Source organism: Hemitrygon akajei, chromosome 13 (genome assembly GCF_048418815.1).
Source record: "Hemitrygon akajei chromosome 13, sHemAka1.3, whole genome shotgun sequence".
In the NCBI taxonomy this organism is placed as follows: Eukaryota; Metazoa; Chordata; class Chondrichthyes; order Myliobatiformes; family Dasyatidae; genus Hemitrygon; species Hemitrygon akajei.
In genome coordinates, this window is record NC_133136.1 from 32,922,002 (window position 1) to 32,942,890 (window position 20,889).

Here is a 20,889-nt window from a genome sequence, read left to right on the forward strand (position 1 = left end):
TTTTGGTTTTGTCAGACCATAGAACATTCCAGCTGACTTCAGAGACTCCCTCATGCCCTCTGGCAAACTCTAGCTGAGATTTCATGTGAATTTTTTTCAACAGTGGCTTTCTCTTTGCCACTCTCTCGTAAAGCTGCCATTGGTGTAACACCTGGGTAACAGTTGTTGTATACATAATCTCTCTCATCTCAAGCATTGAAGCTTGTAACTGCTCCCGGGTTACACGGAGTTGCATGGAGTGTCCTTTTGTCTTCAAGGTGTAGTTTTTGCTAGGATACTGACTCACCAGCAGTTGGACCTTCCAGATACAGGTGTATTTTTACTACAATCAATTGAAACACCTTGACTGCACACAGGTCTCCAAAAACAGATCTCTATTTAACTAATTGTGTGACTTCTAAAACCAATTGACTGCACTAGTGATGACTTGATGTATCATATTAAGGGGGGAGGTAAGTACTTTTGCAATCAATAATTTTCTGGCTTATATTTGTAATTAATTTAGATCACTTTGTGGAGATTTGTTTTCACTTTGACACAAAAGTGTTTTTCAGTTTATCAGTGTCAAAAAAGCCAAGTTAAATCCACTATGATTCAATGTTAAAAGTTAAAGTCTGTCCCAAGCCTTATAGGCTCAACAGGTCGGTGCTTATGCCAGTTTCCGTGGCGTGAAGTGACTGAGAGTACGAGACTCCCCCAGATAGGATGTCATTCTATCACAAGGTTAACCCCCAGCATTTTGCCGGTACCCTTTTTCAGCTGGGTGGACTGGAGCAATGTGTGGTTTAGTGCCTTGCTCACAGACACAACATGCTGCCTCGGCTGGGGCTCGAATTCATGACCTTCAGATTGCTAGTCCAACGCCTTAACTACTTGGCCATGCACCACTATGATTCACTGTTGTAACACAATAAATCTTGAAAATTTCCGGGGGCGGGGTCGGATACTTTTTATAGGCACTGTACTCTGATAATAAATTTAACTTTAAAAATTGAATAGATTCACCCAGATGTTGGCTGGAATGGATGGTTCTCACTATAAAGAGAGATTGGATAGACTGGGTTTGTTCTTGCTGGAGTGAAGGAGGCTGAAGGGAGACCTTACAGATGTTCATAAGATCATGAGGGGCATAGATGGGATAGATTAACATTTCTAGGGTTGGGGTGATCTAAAATTAGAGGGCACCGGTTTGAAGTGAGAGAAACAAACTTAAAGGAGATCTGTGGATCACACCAACATTGAGGAGTAATGTGTCCATGATGTATTTGGCAGAGTCCACTACTCTCTATAGCTTCTTGGTTTTTTGATCATTTAAATTGCCATTCCAGTCAGGATATTGTAGATGTTTGTCAGTGTTCACTGACAGGCCAAACCTCGTTAATCTCCTAAGAATGTAAGTACATTGGTATGCTTTTCTTATGATTGAATCATAATATTAAAATATGTGCCTATTGTCAGTTCTCCTCCTCTGTAGGTTTGGCACTATGCATATACATTATTGAAGATGACTTCTTTCAAAGCTCTTCTTGTGTAGTTTGGGAAGTGCTATGTCAGCAAGCGCTGGGATTCCAAAACTATGTCCAAAGTAGGGCTGATTATCAGTAATACTGGTGTGCTATTCTCTAATCTGAAATGGCATTTGGTAAGCTATTTATCTTAATGATAAATCCAATTACCAAAGACTGATCTTACTCCTTTAGCCAAATGTGAAAGTTGGTCTGTAATTGATCCTGTGAGAGTGTTTAAAAAACTGATCAACTTATTATTATAATTTTAGATTATCAGTGATCTACATGTATTAATGGGATACCACTGCATTGCAGTCACAAATATCCAGCCTTTGTTGTTGAGACACATACCACAAGTGCTGTGTGCAATCTGTAGGTTATGTGCTCCCAAAAGTTTTTCATTGAGATCATTGTTATCCCTTTTTGAGGCAATTACCATTAGTTAATCTCAATATCATCTTTTCTGTTGCATCATCATACAGGCATTTTGGACATGGCTTTCAAGTTCCACGATCTTCATTTTGTCTTTCCACATTTATCAAATGGGCCACCCTTGTGTGGCACAGTGAGACTGCTTGTAGAACTGCTGCTTTGCAATTCCAGTGACCTGGGTTCAATCCTGACCACCAGTCCCTCTGGAGTTTACAAGATCTCTCTGAGACTATGTAGATACTACCTAGATATTTTTCTTACTGTAATTTATAGTTTTTTAATGTATTGTACTGTACTGCTGCTGCAAAGCAACAATTTTTATTACATCTGTCAACAGTATTAAATCTGATCTGATTCCTCCCATTTGCCAAAGATTTGCAGATTTGTTAGTTAATTGTTCACTGTAAGTTGTCCCTCGTGCGTAGGGAAGAATTTGACTGGGAATGTAGGGAGAATAAATGAAGATTACTGTAAATCGGTGGTCAGTAGTTGGTGGGCTGAAGGGCATATTGTACCATGAATCGATGACTTTGTAAAGGGGGATCAGTGCGGGAAGGGATGGTGGAAGCAGAGAAGGTAATGGTATCATTGTTCACTGTATTATAGCATTAACGTACAATTGGGATGAATGACCTGGTATGCTTTGAGAGACACATGATACAGGGAAATGCACTTACACATTAATGAATTCCAATCAGGAACCAAATGAAAAAAAAAAGTGATACAAGAACTCGCTAGGAGAGAATCCATGGCCTCACTGGACTCAGATAATGACCGTATTAACACGCTGTCAGGTTTGCCACATTGTGGCCTACAGCCTTTCATCCCAGGACCAGAATTGGTCCAATGAAACAGTCTAAAGTCAGCCTGTATTAAGGTTCTTTTGGGTCATAACGCATTTATGAGCAGGCTTAAAACAAAAGGGAGCAGCCTTCCAGCACGTAGTCCACACCTACAGAGCAGATATTAATGTAGGGACCAAGACTTTGAAGAATGCATATGAGATTGTGAAATAGAAAGCCACCAGGATATGAAAATTTATTGACAAATGTTTCAGCATTACAGTGTTTCTATACTTTTTTCTGTTTACAAATTAATCTAAACACATTAGCATTAATAGAACACCTACTTATCTGGGGGGAAAAAAATCAGATGGTTCCTTATATGGAGATCATTGGCACAGATGTGGTGTCCGCTGGTATGAGCAGACCCTGCCATGCCTCAGCTGTGAAGGTTTGTAAATGAGTGTTTCCACTGCTTTCACTGCTGGGATGCTGATGGGAAGAGTATGTTCGCAACTAAATATCAGATAAAAGCACTGCTGCCTTAGTTCAGGTGCATTCCATGAAGTTTGACTTTGCTGCATTGCTACTGTTATGATCCCAGCCCCCTCCTTCCTGAGAATTGCAAGATCGCTATTAATTTGGGTCTTGGACCCAGGAAATGAGAGAGAATCCTCAGAGAGACAATGCAACGGATTTTGACCATTGTTTCTTGGAGACACCCTTGTGGATTGCGACTCTATACTACGTGCCAGCTATCAGGGCTACATGGACACCCTCGGGCAATGTGGGGTGGGGATTGTATCACCCCACCTTGATTGACATCTACAACTCTGCAAGTCAAGATAAAAAGGGGACTGCAGGAAGCAGTACCCTAGCGACGCACCAGAAGGAGATACCATCGCTCATCGCTCCCGTGATAACGGGAAGCTATTCGGAAGTCATGTGTGGTTCGTTTCCCCTAGCCTGGGGAACGAGTGGCTGATAATACCGAAAAGGACTTCGAACTGACAACGGAGAACCCATGTTCCCGATTCAACGATTTGAGTCCAAAAGGCTGGCAAGTTTTATTTTCTCACAAAAAAATATCTCTCTCTCTCCAACACGTGAAACCCAGCGGTCCCCAAAAGGCAAAAAGCCTGCATGAACTCCAGAGACTTTGATATTTCCATTGGACAATATTTTTACCCCTAGACAAACGATAGAGCTACTTCTTATTGTTGATTATTACTATACCCGCGCTTTAGATTGAGTATTGACGACGTATATTATCTGAATGTTTGTATTAACCTTACTTTTGTGCCCCTTTATAAATAAAACGTTTAAAAATAGTACCATCAGACTTCAACGGACCTCTCTATCTTTGCTGGTAAGTGACCCAGTTACGGGGTACGTAACACTACCCAGGTATGGAATAAATAGTGTGAGCTATAATGAGCAAAGTTTGAGGTAATATTAGATTGAGCGTTTAGGGTGAACAAGCAGCATCTATTTCCCCTTAGCAGAGCTCTCAAAATTCGAGGTAATAGATTTAAAGTCATTGGTAGAAGTCAGTCATAGTTGCTGTATCCACTGAGAATTGATGGATAATGATTGAATAGCAGAAGCTAATGTGCAGCCTGTTGACTGGTCATCATTACAGTGACTCTGCGATGAAGTTGGCCACCTCGGCATGAGTAGGTTGATGTATTATGCCAATGTCTTATTTTAGTAGACGAGCTAACTCCACGGAAAATCTTAGTTATTGAGTCGACACACAACTTTACCACAGTATGGATGCCAATTGGCACATTAGCACCACATTGAGCAGGGCACTCAGTAGTCACCTGTGAAGCTTTTGAGCCTGTAGCAAAAAAAAAGGTGCATACAGTTAGTGAGCAGAAGGAATAATGGTTTCTGCTCTTCAGTAAAATTGTGAATTTAGTTAGTAGGCTTCAATTTTTTTGAATTCTTGTTTCTAGGTTTTGGATGAATTGGCTTTTTAATTTAAGTGGGTGTGTGCATGTAGGAGTTGATTGTTTGTAAGAATGCTGGGCATTATTGTTGGGGCAGAAGGAGTATAAAACCTAATTACAGGCAAAAATACAAACAGCTGATGCTGCCTTGTTTTATCACCTTTGTCCTTACTTTCATCCTAGGAATTGTCCATGGTCAATGTGTTTCTCCTACATTTCCATACTGTATATTGCTGCTGTGCAGTTTTGTACAGGTGGGGGAATCTCACTGAAACCTATCAAGTATTGAAAGGCCTATATAGAGTAGATGTGGAGAGGATGCTTCCTATAGTGGGTGAGTCTACGACCAGAGGGCACAACCTCAGAATAGATGGACATCCATTTGGAGTAGAGATGAGGAGGAATTTCTTCAGCCAGAGGATGGTGAATCTGGAATTCGTTGCCATGGATGGCTGCGGAGGCCAAGAAATTCAGTGTTTTTAAAAGTGGAGGTAGATAGGTTCTTGATTAGTCAGGGCATAAAAGGTTATGGAGAGAACTGAATTTATATACTTCTAAAACTCTCATGCTCTGTTTGTCTGATTGTGACCTCCAATTAGCGCAAACAGTGCATTACAGCGACATTATTTTTGGCTAAATCAACTTAAAATGTGCTAACTTACAGAATGGAGGCAAAGTTCAGGGTTATATATTTGTATAAAATTGCTCACTCGTCAAAATCAACAACCCCGCTTTCACCCGAGAGCTGATGTCAGCCATGATGGAAACCGTGACGTGACAGCACAACGCATGCGCGTGGCCAGCCTCAGAAGCAACTCATGATGCTCACAGCAGTGACACCAACTGCAGCAAAAGAGCAAGGCAGCTCTATTTCGAGGGGTCATATATCACCATCAGCATGTGCAGGATTGGGACAGATCTAACTGCCACCCATCAATAAGAGATAATTAAATCTTACTGTAATGACGTACTTCGAGACACCCATCAAACCCTTTGCTGCAGTCAAAGGACAGCGGTGACTATATCAAGTCCATTTAGGAGAGCGCCATCCACATTGTCAAGAATAATCAGCATCCTGGAGTCTTTTGTGTTACTGCTTTGTATCTTCTATCCAGCATTAGGGTAAAAAAAAAATATGGTCAGCCTAATTATGCTGTGTGGAAAGAGAAGGGGGACATCATGGTCAAGAGATGATGCCAAACGTCATTGGGAAGCGGCAAGGAGAGGAAGAGGGCAAGAATCAGATGAGGCCAGGGCCGCACGACTCCAGGATCGAAGATTCAGGACAAAAAAGATGAAAGAAGAAAAGACAGAGGAGGAGAGGCATGCGCGTCTCCAGAATGACAACAACAGACACAGAAGGAGGAGAGAGGAAGAGACAAAGGAGCAGAGAAATGCACTTTTCCAGGATTAGAGACAAAGAACAAACAGCAGAAGAGATGAAGAGACGGCTGATGAAAGGGCTGCACAGCTCCAGAATGGCAATGAGAGGCACAAGGGTGGCAGATCAACCAGAAATGATACCATCAAAAGTGTCCTTCATTAAACGAGGAGGAGCTATATTTGCCTTGCTACGTGTCCTTCTTCTTTAATAAACTGAGGTTTTCTTCTTCAATTTCCAAAGCAAAGTGATACCAGTAGCATTCAGGAAAATTTAATGTTCATTCTGGTCACATTAGACCGAACTACCCTTCTGTCAAAGGGTGCCCCAACGGGTCACCCCGTTGTCTAGTTAACGTTATTACTTACATTCTTCACATACATGAGTTAAAATCTTTATGTTACATCTCCGTCTATGGTTCTTGAGGTAAAAGCAGTAGGAGCTGTCTGAAGTGACAAACAGTAAGATCTGGAGAAAATAACAATGGGGTGGGATTCTGCAGGCAGCAGCATTGAGAAGAGAATCACTGTAGAGACAACATTGGGAGCAGTGTGCTCCAGGTGCATCTGTGAGGTTGTATTAACAGCAGTACAGAGAGCAATATCCTGGCTGCAGCAGTAAATGAAGGAGAGACCTGGGCATAGCAGTAAAGGAGTGGGGCCCTGACCGCAGCGGTAAGGGAGCCGGGCCCCAACTGCAGCGGCAAGGGAGCAGGGCCCCGACCGCAGCGGCAAGGGAGCAGGGCCCCGACCGCAGCGGTAAGGGAGCAGTGTCTTCAGCAGTAAGGGAGCAGGATCTGGACTGAGCAGTAAGTGAGCCGGGTCCTAGCAGTAAGGGAGTGGGGTCTCAGCAGCAACAGATAACTGTTGATGGAGTGGGATCTCAGAGGAAATGCTTGGAAAGTAGGACCATGAAAACTCTGGGAAATTAGAGAAGGTGTTTATTGATGCAGATTCTGACTGTCCAGGTAGTTTCTGTAATATATTTTTAGCCTTTGTTTTATAGATGTAATTGGTACTTGGGAATTACTTTTATCAAAACAACTAGGCATATATTGGTTACAATCCCAGATATTCATTTTATTCATAAGTAAGCTCTGTTTACAATATACTGTTTGGGGATGTTTACTTCATCAAACTAAAATTATTATGTTTTGTTGGAAAAATAGCTGCTTTTTGAGAAAATAGATCTGGCGAATGTAAGGATTTCAGAAATTAATACTTTTAAAGGTGATGTGATGTAGTTAAATATTTACAAGAAATTCTATCTTTGGAGCTTAAACTTATTAAAGCAAACTGTTTCTCATAAACTGCAGTGCTACTGTACTGTCATTTATGATGGTTATATGACAGTAATAATACACTGAAGTGTATTCAAAGGTTGATAAATAGTGAAAATCTTTCAACTCTATCATCTTGACCTTGATTTTATTATTTCTATTATTAATAATAACAGATAGATGGAGAAGCAGGTAGTTTTGAGGAAGCAGGGAGGCTACAGAAGGACATAGATTAGGAGAATGGGCAAAGAAGTGGCAGATAGAATACAGTGTTGGGAAGTGTATGGTCATACAAGAAATAAAAAGGTAGACTATTTTCAAAATGGAGAAAAAAATTCAAAAACCTGTGGTGCAAGGGGACTTGGGAGTCCTCATGCAGGATTCCCTAAAGGTTAGTTTGCAGGTAAGTTGGTGTTGAGGAAGGTAAATGTGATGTTATCATTAATTTCAAGAGGACTAGAATATAAAAACAAGATTGTAATGTTGAGGCTTTATAAAGCACCAGTGAGGCCTCACTTAAGAGTATTGTGAGCAGCTTTGGGCCCTTAGAAAGGATGTGCTGACATTAGAAAGGATTCAAAGGAGGTTCATGAAAATAATTCTGGGATTGAAAGACTTGCCATATGAAGAGTTTTTGATGGCTGGCGATCACTAGATCTCAGAAGAATGAGGGATTACCTACCGTAGATTCCGGACTACAGAGCGCACCTGATTAAAAACCGCTGGCTCTAATTTTAGAAAGAAAATCAATTTTTTACTTGTACAGGCCGCACCGGATTTTCGGCCGCAGGTGTCCCACGTTGTAATATGAGATATTTACACAGAAAGATATTACACGTGAGGATTTTTTAACTTTTAATTAAATCCATATGGTAACATAAACAAATACATATTGCAAATGCTTTTTTTCGAACCGTGCCTGTAACGCGGCTACTTTTAAATATACGTTGCGTATACTTTTTTACTGAACAACATTCCAATATCTCCTAACGACTGGTAAAAAATATATATACTGCAGCCTACCAGGAAAAGTTATTGATCGCCTTTAACTTAAAAGCAGCGTTTTCGCTCCGCCGCTCCCCCCCCCCGCCGTCCCGTTTATCGCAAACGGCATTTTTCCCACAAGACGCGGCGAAACCGGGTGTGACGTCATAGCATCCCGGGATGTAGTACAGAAAACAAATATAGTTAAAACAGTTCTAACTTTAACTAACAAATGAATTACTAAGCAAAAATATTATAAACTAAATAACTGCCATAAAGGCAGCACAATGCTTTTCTTCGAGTGTTTTCCATGTTGATGAGGGTGAGTACAAATGACTGATTTACAATAATTTAATTGTGAAAGTGCGCTTGATTTATCGTACAATTTCATTGGACCTCTGTGAACTACTCATCAATTTTATTGGTCTACTGTTACGAGGCAAAATGTTTTTGGCGGCATGAAAAAAAAACCATGCATTAGCCGCTCTGGATTAAAGGCCGCAGAGTTCAAAGCTGTTCAAAATGTGGGAAAAAAGTAGCGGCTTAAAATCCGGAATCTACGGTAATTGAAACCTATCGAATGTTTAAAGTGGATATGGAGAGGATGTTCCCTATGGGGAAGTCTAAGACCAGAGGACACACAAAGTACACTGCAGATGCTGTGGTCAAATCAAGACGTACAAAAAAGCTGGATGAACTCAGCAGGTCGGGCAGCATCGGTTGAAAGAAGCAGTCAGCGTTTCGGGTTGAGACCCTTCGTCAGGACTGAAGAAAGAGGGGGCAGGGGCCCTATAAAGAAGGTGGGGGGAGGGTGGAAAACCAATCAGAGGAAAGATCAAGGGGTGGGGGAGGAGAAGCAGGGAAGGGATAGGCAGGAGAGGTGAAGAAGGAATCTAAGGGGAAAGCACCATGGGTAGTAGAAGAAGGCAGAGTCATGAGACATGATAGGCAGCTAGAAGAGGAGACAGAGTGAAGGTGGGATGGGGGAAGGGAGAGGGAGGGAATTACCAGAAGTTGGAGAATTCCAGAGGACATAGCTTCAGAGTAGAATGGAGATGTAGAGGAATTTCTTTAGCCTGAGAATGGTGAATCTGTGGAATCCGTTTCCACAGGCTGTTGTGGAGGCCAAGTCATTGGCTATATTTAAGGCAGAGGTTGATAGATTCTTGATTAGTCAGTGTATGAAGATATATGATGAGAAGTTAGGAGATTGGGGCTGAGAGGGAAAATGATGAAATGTCAGAGCAGATTTGATGGACCAAATTACCTAATTCTGCTCCCAAATCTTAAGGTCTTATGGTCTAATGTATTTAGCCACACCTATAAAGTTAGAATGTTAGGATGTTAGGATGGAACACTTAGGATGTTCTATGAGTCTGTGGTGGCCAGTGCTATTATGTTTGCTGTTGTGTGCTGGAGCAGCAGGCTGAGGGTAGCAGACACCAACAGAATCAACAAACTCATTCGTAAGGCCAGTGATGTGGGGGTGGAACTGGACTCTCTGACAGTGGTGTCTGAAAAGCGGATGCTGACCAAGTTGCATGCCATCTTGGACAATGACTCCCATCCACTCCATAATGAACTGATTAGGCACAGGAGTACATTCAGCCAGAGACTCATTCCACCGAGATGTAACACTGAGTGTCATAGGAAGTCATTCCTACCTGTGGTCATCAAACTTTACAACTCCTCCCTCGGAGTGTCAGACACCCTGAGCCAATAGGCTGGTCCTGGACTTATTTCCACTTGGCATGATTAACTTGTTATTATTTAATTATTTATGGTTTTTATATTGCTATATTTCTTCACTATTCTTGGTGCGGCTGTAATGAAACCCAATTTCCCTCGGGATCAACAAAGTATGTCTGTCTGTCTATAAACTTTACTAACAGTGGTGGTATGGTCTATGAGTGACATTGTGACACCTCCAGTTGGGAAATGGGTATAATTAAAGCAGGGCAACTTGCATAACATGTACTGTATTATAAATGTGGACAGAGAATCTTGTATACCCTACAATCAAAATCCTGAGGTCACCAGTAACCAAAAACTTAACTGGACAACTACTTATAAATACCTTGCTACAAAAGCAGGCGGGAGACTAGGTATTCATTTTCTAACACCATTCCATAGTCTGCTAGACACAAGTCACAAGCTTAATACTCTGGATTGGCTCTGATCCACCACTCTAAATATGCATTCCCTCCATCAGCTGTGCACAGTGGTCGTATGTCTCATCTACAGAACACACTGAGCTACCAAGTCAGCAATCCCTGCAAAATGAAGGACAATGACAGAGAACTTATGGGGATACCTGTAGGTTTCCCTTCAAATTTTAGAATGTCCTGACCAGGACATACATACATACATTTGTGGTCATTGTTGCTGGGTGGAAATCTTGGACTTCTTACCCAACAGCATTGTGAAGCTGCAGTGGCTCCAGAAAGCATCCTACTACCTTTATGGGCAATCAATTCTAGTCTTGCTAGTTAAGTCCAGATCTCAGAAATGAGCAAATTTTTAAAAAAACCTTTTAGTTGGTTCCTTGATATTCTGAATTAAAAAGCTAACAAATGAAATCCATGTACAGTTTGTTTAAACATTTCATATTTGTAATTCATTTCACAAAATGTAGTCCTTTGAGTGTGGTTATACCTGTACAATAATTGGTTTTCCTCCATCCCGTGGGAAATCCAAAAATCTTTTCATAAGTAGGAATTTTTAGTCCTTAAAAATGTGTGCTTGTTTTAATTAATTGTGGTACATGGTGCACTTATTATTAGGCAGATAAGGAGTTGTGTGGCCAATGGTATTGAAGTATCCAAGATATCTTCAAGGAGTGGTGCCTCATAAAGGCGGTGTCCATTATTAAGGACTGCCACCACCATGCACATGCCCTCTTCTCATTGTTACCGTCAGGATGGAGGTACAGAAGGCTGAAGGCGCACACAGTGATTCAGGAACAGCTTTCTCCCCTCTGCCTTTTGATTTCGGAATGGACATTGAACCCATGAACACTTCCTCACTATTGTTTTGTTTCTGTTTTTGCACTACTTATTTATTTTAACTATTTTATGTGTGTGTGTGTATACTGTAATTCAGTTTTTTTCTGTATTATCATGTATTGCATTGTACTGCTACAGCAAAGTTAACAAATTTCGTGACATACGCTGATGATATTACACCTAATTCTGATTCTGAAGAATGTCATCTGTGAAGGAAGTGCCATTAGATTAAGAGACTAAAATGCTGATCATAAACAAGGGAAATAATTGCTTCTGGATAATGTTATATAGAGCAATTTTTGTTGGATACACATCTACAATTTTGTTTATTCAAGCCAGGATCAAGTATACAATACAATATTTAGACAACCATTGATATATTCAATAAAATATCATGATCTAGATGAAGCCAATTTACAAGTGGAGAAATTCTTAGATAGGAATTTGGAGCTTAGGAAAATAGAGGGTTATGTGATAGGGAAATTCTGGAGTAGTACATGGTCGGCATAACATTGTGGGCCGAAGGGCCTGTCATGTGCTGTAGATTTCTATGTTCTATGAAACAAATGGTTGTAAATTAGCTGATCAGCAAACTATTCTTGTATTATTAGATTAGTGTTGTCTTTGAATATGGGGCACATTATTATGTATTGGAATAATAACATCCAATTATAGGGTAAACTGTTTAGTTTGTTTTCTCATGTTTGCGGTCTGATCTTTTAAACTCGGAGCTCAATCGTTTTCCAAGGGCTCAGACAGGGATTGCAGTTGCAGGCTGTGGGCATGCCTGTTAAATGATGACGTTGGATCATTCTAGCAAGCAGCAGCAGCGGCACTGGCATTGTGTTTGCGCAGTCCACTGCATTGCTATAGTTGCTATTAAATAAATAACTGCTCTGCCATAGTATGGTTATGTAATGAGTTTAAATGTAAAATTGGTGGTTCTGGTGGTTATCAAGACAACAAAAGGTAATTTTGCCTGTGAAGTGTAGTGATGAAAGATGAGAAGATCTTGAACAAAAGGCTTGGTAGGGTGGAGATTAAGCACACATCTTTTCGATGCATATTTTTTTCCTCTGCTCACTGCCTTTTTTCTGATAACCTGATGGTGCTGTCAAGAGTGTCAATACAGATTAAATTGCTGTGGTAAATTATTCATTCAGTTAAAATCAATGATGTTATTGAGATAATGCAGAATATTATTCTGTGTATTTGCTGTGGTTAGTAATGCAGAGGATTTTTGTATGGAAGCTACTATGCTGTATGTTTGGTTATCATTGCTCGTTCTCCATAGAGCTGTCATGGCTGCTGTGATACTCAGGCATAAGATGTTTATGTGGAGATTTAAGTGGATGACAAGTCATTCTGGTTGTGTGTAGTTGGTGAGTTATTCAGATGTTCTGTTTAGAGCTCCCTTGCAATGTCTGACAGCTGCCATTATATCATTCTTTATTTCTGTCCTTACTGCTGCATGTAATGGGAAGAAAAGGGGAAGGGGTGTAAACATTGTGTTTTTCTTCTACTAATTTACAAGGAGGAATCTGAAATGGTTTATCCTTGTGCTCCGGCCTGATATTAAATGACAGATGGTGAATTAATGCTCCATTAATGACACGGGGTGTTTTGTGTTGAAGTGCCACACTGCATTTCTGGGTGGAGTATATTTTAAAATGGCAAGCATTTTTGATGGTCGAGAAAGTGTCTCAATCATTTTATAAACTCAAAAAGATCTATTAAGTTTAAATTACTGCCTTGAAGTGAATTAGTTCAGATTTTGGGCTTCTGTTTTGTGCTTTGTGTGCAGAATGCAGTGAGCCCAGTGTAATGGAGACTCTAAAAGTCATATATAGACAGAGACTGTGATAATGAGGTCATTTGGAATGTTTTTTGAAAATAAACTACACATTATATATAAATTGCATGTTGACTTGAATTGTACAGTCTTATATGATATTAAATCATATGTCTATTGAATCTCTATTAAATTTCTATATTTGTTTTGAATGTCATCATGGATTATAACAGTGTTTAATTCACCTTATTAAATATTTTTCTTTTTCTATAACAGTAATCACAAACTCTTTGAAAGAAAACTGTTTCCATTTATTTTGAATTCTCAATCTAATTTTTTCAATATTTGTATTATCACATACAGCTCATCTTTGTGTCTAATCTTGTGTATCTTATGATTTACTGTGGGTCTTGTTATGTGAGGTACTGTTTTGAATCTTGATTTCTTTTGTTCTGGAACAAAACGTACCTGTGGTTTTTCTAATCATTCAGACTATAACATTGGCTGCCTGCATGATGTTTACAGAGCTCATGTGATGAAAGTGGCCAACCCAGAGCAGGAGAAAGGAACACAACAAATAATTTTTTAGTCAGTTTGGCAGATGCAAATAAGCGCAGATAAGGTAGAGCTGCTGAAAACCATATCTTGATGGTGGGGGATGGGAGCATGAATTTTGACGGCTAAGCCTGTAAAAGCAGGTGTCTTGTTGAGATTATTATTTCAACTAAATACATGTTTTTCAAAGCAAATTAAATGACTTCTTGTCTCTGAAATAATTTTCCATCATTGGTTATTTATGAATTTTGTGTGAAGTGATTTGGATTTCAGCTAGGAGTACAAAACGCAAAATATAAATTTTATTTATGGCTGGTACCAGATCTTATGTTTGCACTTGTCTGACTATTCAGACAGCATTACCTTGCCCATTTTATTTAAAGCATCTTGCTAGTTCTTCAGCATTGCTCACCACAGAAGTTATTGTTTAAGCAATGTGAAATTCTTGCTTTGGATGGATGAAACTTGTATTTTAATAGTAATGTTTAGTTTTGCTGAATTTGACCACACAGCTAAGTTAAGCAATTCAGACTGCTCTTTACTCTTAATTTTCATGTACAGTTCAGTAGGAGTAGCAGATCTGATCAAGGCAATTATAATTACAGCTCACTCGAAGAGACAATACTACATTCCTACTGTCTAAATAGAATGAGATACACATACATTTATCTTGGGTTGTCCTTTGTTCTTTGGAAGTGCAGAGTGGCTTTACACAGTTAACTTTATTGCTGTTTCCTTAACCTTGAAGTCTGAAAATTTACGGATCATGCTCCACTGCTGAAACATTACTGTGACTGAATTTCACTTGTTATGATACCAGCCCCCTCCTTTGTGAGAATTGCAAGAGCCCTAGTGAAAGGGGGGTCAATGACCCGAGAGAGAGAGCAAGAGAGAGAGAGAGACAGGCTGAATGGACACAGGAAATGGAAAGACAGCAACGTGCTGGATACCACATTCCACTGGGACAAAAGCTGGTGACTGTGGCATTGTTCTCAGGAGACACCTGGGACCTGCAGACGTGCCAACTCGCAGGGACATTGTAAAGCCCTCGGGCAAAGTGGGCTGGTTGAGAGAGAGATTGCATCACCTGCAACCTGATTGACACCTGAGATCCCGTGAGGCAGTATAAAGAAGGGTCTGAAAGAGGACGACCCTCAGACGCACCAAGGAGACACCAAGAAGCACGATAACGCTTCCCGTGGGAACGGGAAGCCATTTTGAAATAAGCCACGTGCGTTAAATTCCGAATGCGGGGTTTGTGGCTGGAACCAACGGAAGATCGCTTTTTAACTAACAACGGGGAAGATCGCTCCCCTGATTCCACGGATGTTTTGGGCAAGTTTTTCCGTTTTATCTCTCTCTCTCTCCAACACGTGAAACCAAAAGAGAAAAGCCTGCAGACTTCAGAGTGACTCTTTATATTTCCAATTGGACTCAGTATTATATACCCTAGACAACGAAAGAGCTTATTTCTGATTGATTATGGTTACACCGGTGTTTTAGATTGAGTTTTGACGATTTGAATGTTTTGTATTAACCATACGTTTGTGCCCTTATTGAATAAAACGTTTGAAAATAGTAGCATCCGACTCAGCTGATCCATCTATCTTTGCTGGTAAGTTACCTGGTTACGGGGTTTTCGTAACACACTTCAGTCCTGCTAAAATACCGTATTTTTACTCAGGTAATATAGAAAACTAATGACTCTTTAAAAAATCGTCTTACGTAATTAATGTTGCAAAAGTGAAAGTAAGCAGAAACAGGTTTCTGATAAGAAGGTGGTCAATGCATTCTTTACAAATGGGTCATGTGTACATATAGTGATATAATAATCACAGTCAGTGATACAATAATTAAAATTTTAGTTACTTTTACCTCTGTCATATGAAACATGTTGGTTAGCCTAAGGAGGTGCTAACTTGATACCTGATTTGATTTTTTTTACAATTCAAGTTGTGCAAACACTGAATTCCTTGAAGAAGAATTTGAGCATGAGCAAGTTGGCATGCTGGTCTTGGTTACGTATGAAAGTTATCTCATTGAACATAAATGATGTTGACTAGCTGTTGTTAAAATAAGATTGGGTAGTGGATCCAATTTAGAGAATGATTTCTTATTCTCCTAAGGGTTTGTGTGCATATTTAGTATATTTAGATAGCGGGGTCAAGAGATATGGGGAGAGGGCAGGAACGGGGTACTGATTGTGTATGATCAGCCATGATCACAGTGAATGGCAGTGCTGGCTAGAAGGGCCGAATGGCCTACTCCTGCACCTATTGTCTATAATCCACAGCTTCTTGTCCATGTTTATCATATGTTAATATCTTCAACTTAATATTTTTGTGTATTTATTTATGGCTTAAACTGTATAAAAAGCCATATAAAATGATCCAAATATAGTTGGTTAGTTGGTAGGATGTTCTGCATAGTATTTACCAGCCTTTACTTTTTCGTCTGTTCATTTTAACGCACAAAGAAAATCATAAGCCATTGAGACTGTAAGCCATTAGTTCTGGCCTTGCACATTTAAACCTCAGGCATGCCTTAATGAATAGAATAAAAATTTGGTATTTTGGAATTGGTTGACTGACAACATTTTATGGCATTTGCTTTCTACTTGGAATGTGACACCTTTGATGTAACAGGTTCTTCAATGGAAGCTATTTTCTCCATATGATTCCAGGTTTTCAGATATTGTGGAATGTGGTCAATGTGACTGCTATACACAGATATGTTGTACTGCCATAGTTTGGGAGAATGAAGTAGATTCAGATTAGAAACATAGAAAATAGGTGCAGGAGTAGGCCATTTGGCCCTTCAAGCCTGCACCGCCATTCAGTATGATCATGGCTGATCATCCAACTCAGAACCCTATACCTGCTTTCTCTCCATACCCCCTGATCCCTTTAGCCACAAGGGCCATATCTAACTTCCTCTTAAATATAGCCAAAGAACCGGCCTCAACTGTTTCCTGTGGCAGAGAATTCCGGTTCAGTTTATTGTTATTTAAAAACCACAAATGCAATGCAGTTTAAAAAATGAGACAACGTTCCTCCAGAATGATATCAACAAAGCATATGCCAAAATAGACTACACCAGAAAGTCCACATAATGTTTGGCAATCCCCAGTCCAGAGTCTGGAGAGGCTGCTGCATATTAATATCGCGTTACCATCTTAGCGCGTTCCCCAGAAAGGAGCTCCAAATCCACCAGACAAAATAAGACCAAAAACTAAAGCTACAAGACCTGCACAAAACCACATAGTTACAACATATAGTTACAACAGTGCAAACAATACCAGTGCTGAAGCCTTTCATAGTCAAATTACAGCATATAGCAATCTACACATATCTCACTTGAAATTTACAAGTGATGCCACTCAATTTTCACATAAGATCTGTTACATTCTCTGTTATTTCAAGTTCAGTCATCGTTTCTCTCATTTCACCCCCATATAATGCTACGGTTTCCTGCAATAGACAACTGAAGATGACTTTTTTCCTCAGTGAAATGCAGTAATGACTATTTGGGTTCTACTCTGGAAGTTCATTTACAGGCATTACTGTGACGCAGAGGACAACACCCTTTCTCATTTGAAGCGTTATGGACTAACAGGGATTAAGTTTTCCTGAGGCAACCATCACTGGTTGCTTCTGAGAACCAGGTCATCCACAAGCAATGTAAATTGGTCCTCGTATTAAGTAAGTTCTTTACCTTTCATCCAGTTGGCTCCTCACAACACCATTTCCTGCTTCCCTTTCATTTGTCCCTTGCTCCCCACTCCCTCAATATGAGATTTATTACCATGGTAAGAAGACTCATTGACTTTTTGGTACTGCTTGGAGAGCTGTGCTAAAATCCTGCACAAAGTGACACTGGTCCTTGTTTACAAAAGAATACTACACTTATGTTTTGATGACCCGTGACAGCACACGAATCCTCAACTAGCAACTACTACCATCAGAGAGGAGGCACAGGAGCCTGAAGACTCTTTAAGAACAGCTTCCTCCCCTCCGGCATCAGATCTCTGATTGGACAATGAACCCATGAATACACCCTCACTATTTTTGTTCTCTTTGAACTACTTATTTAGTGTATATATATATTTTTTTTTATTGTAGCTTACAGTTTATTTTATATATTATGCTGTAATGCTGCCACAAAACAACAAACTTCATGACATACGTCAATGATAATTAACCTGATTCTGGTTTTGATAAATGAACCAATGGGATTTAGTATAGGGACTATACTAAATGATGCATTTTGGAAGGACAAACCAGAAGGCTGAGTACAGGGTTAATGGTCGGTTACTTAAGAGTGTGGATGAACAGAGGACCTTGGGGTTCAAATCCACACATCCCTCAAGGTTGCTGCACAGTTGGATAGGGTAGTTAAGAAGGCCTGTGGGATGCTAGGCTTCATTAATAGGGGAATTGAGTTCAAGAATAGAGAGGTCATGTTGCAACTCTACAAATCTCTGGTCAGACCACACTTAAAGTATTGTGTTCAGTTCTGGTCACCTCATTATAGGAAGGATGTGGAAGCTATGGAGAGGGTGCAGAGAAGATTTACCAGGATGTTGCCTGGATTGGAAAACAAATCTTATGAGGCAATGTTAGCAGAGCTGGGACTTTTCTCTTTGGAGCGTAGAAGGATGAGAGGGTACTTGATAGAGGTCTACAAGATTATGAGAGGCATAGATAGGGTGGATAGCCAGTACCTGGTTCCCAGGGCACGAATAGCAAGCACCAGAGGGCATATGTACAAAGTTAAGGGAGGAAAGTTTAGGGGACACATCACAGGTAGGTTTTTTACACAGAGGGTTGTGGGTGCCTGGAATGACTCGGCAGGGATGGTGGTGGAGGCTAACACATTAGGGGTATTTAAGAGCCTCTTGGACAGGCACATGGATGAAAGAAAAATAGAGGGTTATGGGGTAGTGTGGGTTTAGTACTTTTTTTTGAAGGAATATAGGAGTCGGCACAACGTCGCGGTCTGAAGGGCCTGTACTGTGCTGTAGTATTCTCGTGGAAGTAACACTGAACAAAAAAGATTTTGCTTCCTGAATACTTTTCGGTGTATCCCGTGCATTTTGGGCTGCTGATCATGAAAATCACCATGAAATTTCCTTATCATGCCCTATTTTTATGAAATCACCTATATTTGTAATTTCAATTCATAATTCAAGTCAATTAATGTGTTTCCCACAACGTAAGCTGAAAAGTTTTCTATCTTGTCCTGGCATGCATGGGCATGCTTAGGCAGGGAGGATGCTGCATGGCAGGTCTGGTTTTAGAAAGGCTATACGCTTAAATGAAGGATTTTAATATTTGAAACAGATTTTTCCCAGAAGAACTGTTGCCAAGATTAAGGAAGGCATTTCTGTTGGTTCACAAATCAAACGGGTCATGAGTGACAGGCAATTTGAAAAACTAGTGGGACCGAAGAAAATCACATGGAAGGCATTCAAGGATGTTGTTGAAAATCTTCTTGGCAATTACAGAGCACCAAACTATTGGCAGCTGGTTGACAACATGCTTCAAGCATACAAAACCATGAAGTGCAGTATGTTACTAAAGATTCATTTTCTGCATTCCCATTTAGTCTTCTTCCCTGCAAATTTTGGCTCTGTCAGTGAGAAGCAAAGTGAAAGGTTTCATGAAGGCATCGAGGTCATGGAAAAATGGTATCAGGCCAACTGGAATCCATCAATGCTTGCTGATTATTGTTGGGCACTTAAGTGAGAAGCCTCAAACACTTGAGTACAAATGAAAATCATGAGCAAAACATTTTTAGCTTAGTTGAACTATTAGAAAGCATCAGCACCATTATGCAATTAAACATATATTCTATAAAAGTTAGTTACTAGTTTCTCCAAACTCCTATGTGATAGTAGTCTGAAATTATATTTGTGTTCAAGCAGTCTATCATAAGCAGATAAAAATCTCTGAAGAAGCAACACTTACCAAGAAAAATGTTGTCCAGTCTAATTTTGAGCTATTTCACCTCTCCTAAAGTCAGAAATGCTCAAAATATATCCACCAAAGACAACTAATCTTGTTCATCAATCCATTACTGAGTTGGACAGTCCTCCAAACTCCAGGTTAATGTCAGGTCAACACTTCCTAAAATGATATGAATAACTTAAAACTGCTGAGTGGCTTATCAATATTGCCTGTCAGAAAAATACTTCATCCAGGATTCTCCATCTGAACTACTGGGCTTTGGCAAGTGAAAAGAGTGGCCATGTTTGAACAGTACGAGATTTGGCTGGAATGGTGCTGTCAATAAATGATCTGCTGGAATTTTAAATAGGTTCCTATATGTATCTGTAGATATTATGAATTTTATTCTCTAGCATTTCCCAATCTGTTCCTTTGAAGGATTAATACCTGAAATTCATTAGATATCGATTTACCTAACTGAGTAACATAAACATTGAACATTACCATTACTGTTTTCCTTTGCCACATCATATGAAATATTGTGACTTTTTTTTTGGAATAACTGCTGGGGAGAAAAATATTGATTTGTCATTCCATGGTACCAACTACAGTTTCTATAAATAACCATGATTTAAGTTTTGAACCCGTTACATTGACAATTCCTTTTGCCCCACAGATGCTGCTTGACCTGCTGTGTTCCTCCAACCGGTTACTTATTGCTTGTTTATCTTACTTTATCTTTGCTTTTTGTGCTAGACTTTCTGAGATACCCAAGTTTGCGTTCATTATCCAGAGCATCTATTTTTGTAACAATGTTCATTGATGGTAGAATAAAAAGGATAATCCACAAATATACCTTTAAATATGTATATAAATCTCACCTTGACAATTCAGGGATTATAAATTAAAAACCATAGGAAATCAAAACAACAATTATCAGTAAGAGCAATATGCAATCTCAATAGAATCACTAATGATACCTTAGGGAAGGAAATCTGCCTACATTGAGTGTGAAAAATACGACTGTATCCCACTTCATGTCGATGATTTTTAATTGTCCTTTAAAGTTCTTCAGTAATACGGTACGTTAGTCTGCTTGCATTTACCTGATCTATATTCATAATGATTCAAACAATGGAGGGTTTAGATGATATATAGAAACACCCTGTTTCTGGTAAGAACTTCAGATGCTGGAAACCTAAAATGAAAACAAAAAAAAGGCTGGAAAAATTCAGAAGTGAAATTGGAGGATGTTTTACACAAGTAAA

The 20,889-nt window shown here is 39.7% G+C and overlaps 1 protein-coding gene across 6 annotated transcripts in view; it reads left to right on the forward strand.

Annotated features, from left to right (window-relative positions):
* Positions 1 to 20,889, forward strand: part of rusc2 (RUN and SH3 domain containing 2) — a 124,031-nt gene that overhangs the window by 26,753 nt on the left and 76,389 nt on the right. Inside the window, exon 1 of one of the 6 annotated variants that reach the window (XM_073064369.1) lies at positions 12,166 to 12,295. The exons of 4 other annotated variants lie outside the window; for them this stretch is intronic. The gene's annotated coding sequence lies outside the window, so the exon portion shown is untranslated. Of the gene's footprint in view, positions 1 to 12,165; positions 12,296 to 12,584; positions 12,709 to 20,889 lie in introns of those variants that run through there. One more of the 6 variants, XM_073064370.1, reaches the window with a different exon arrangement.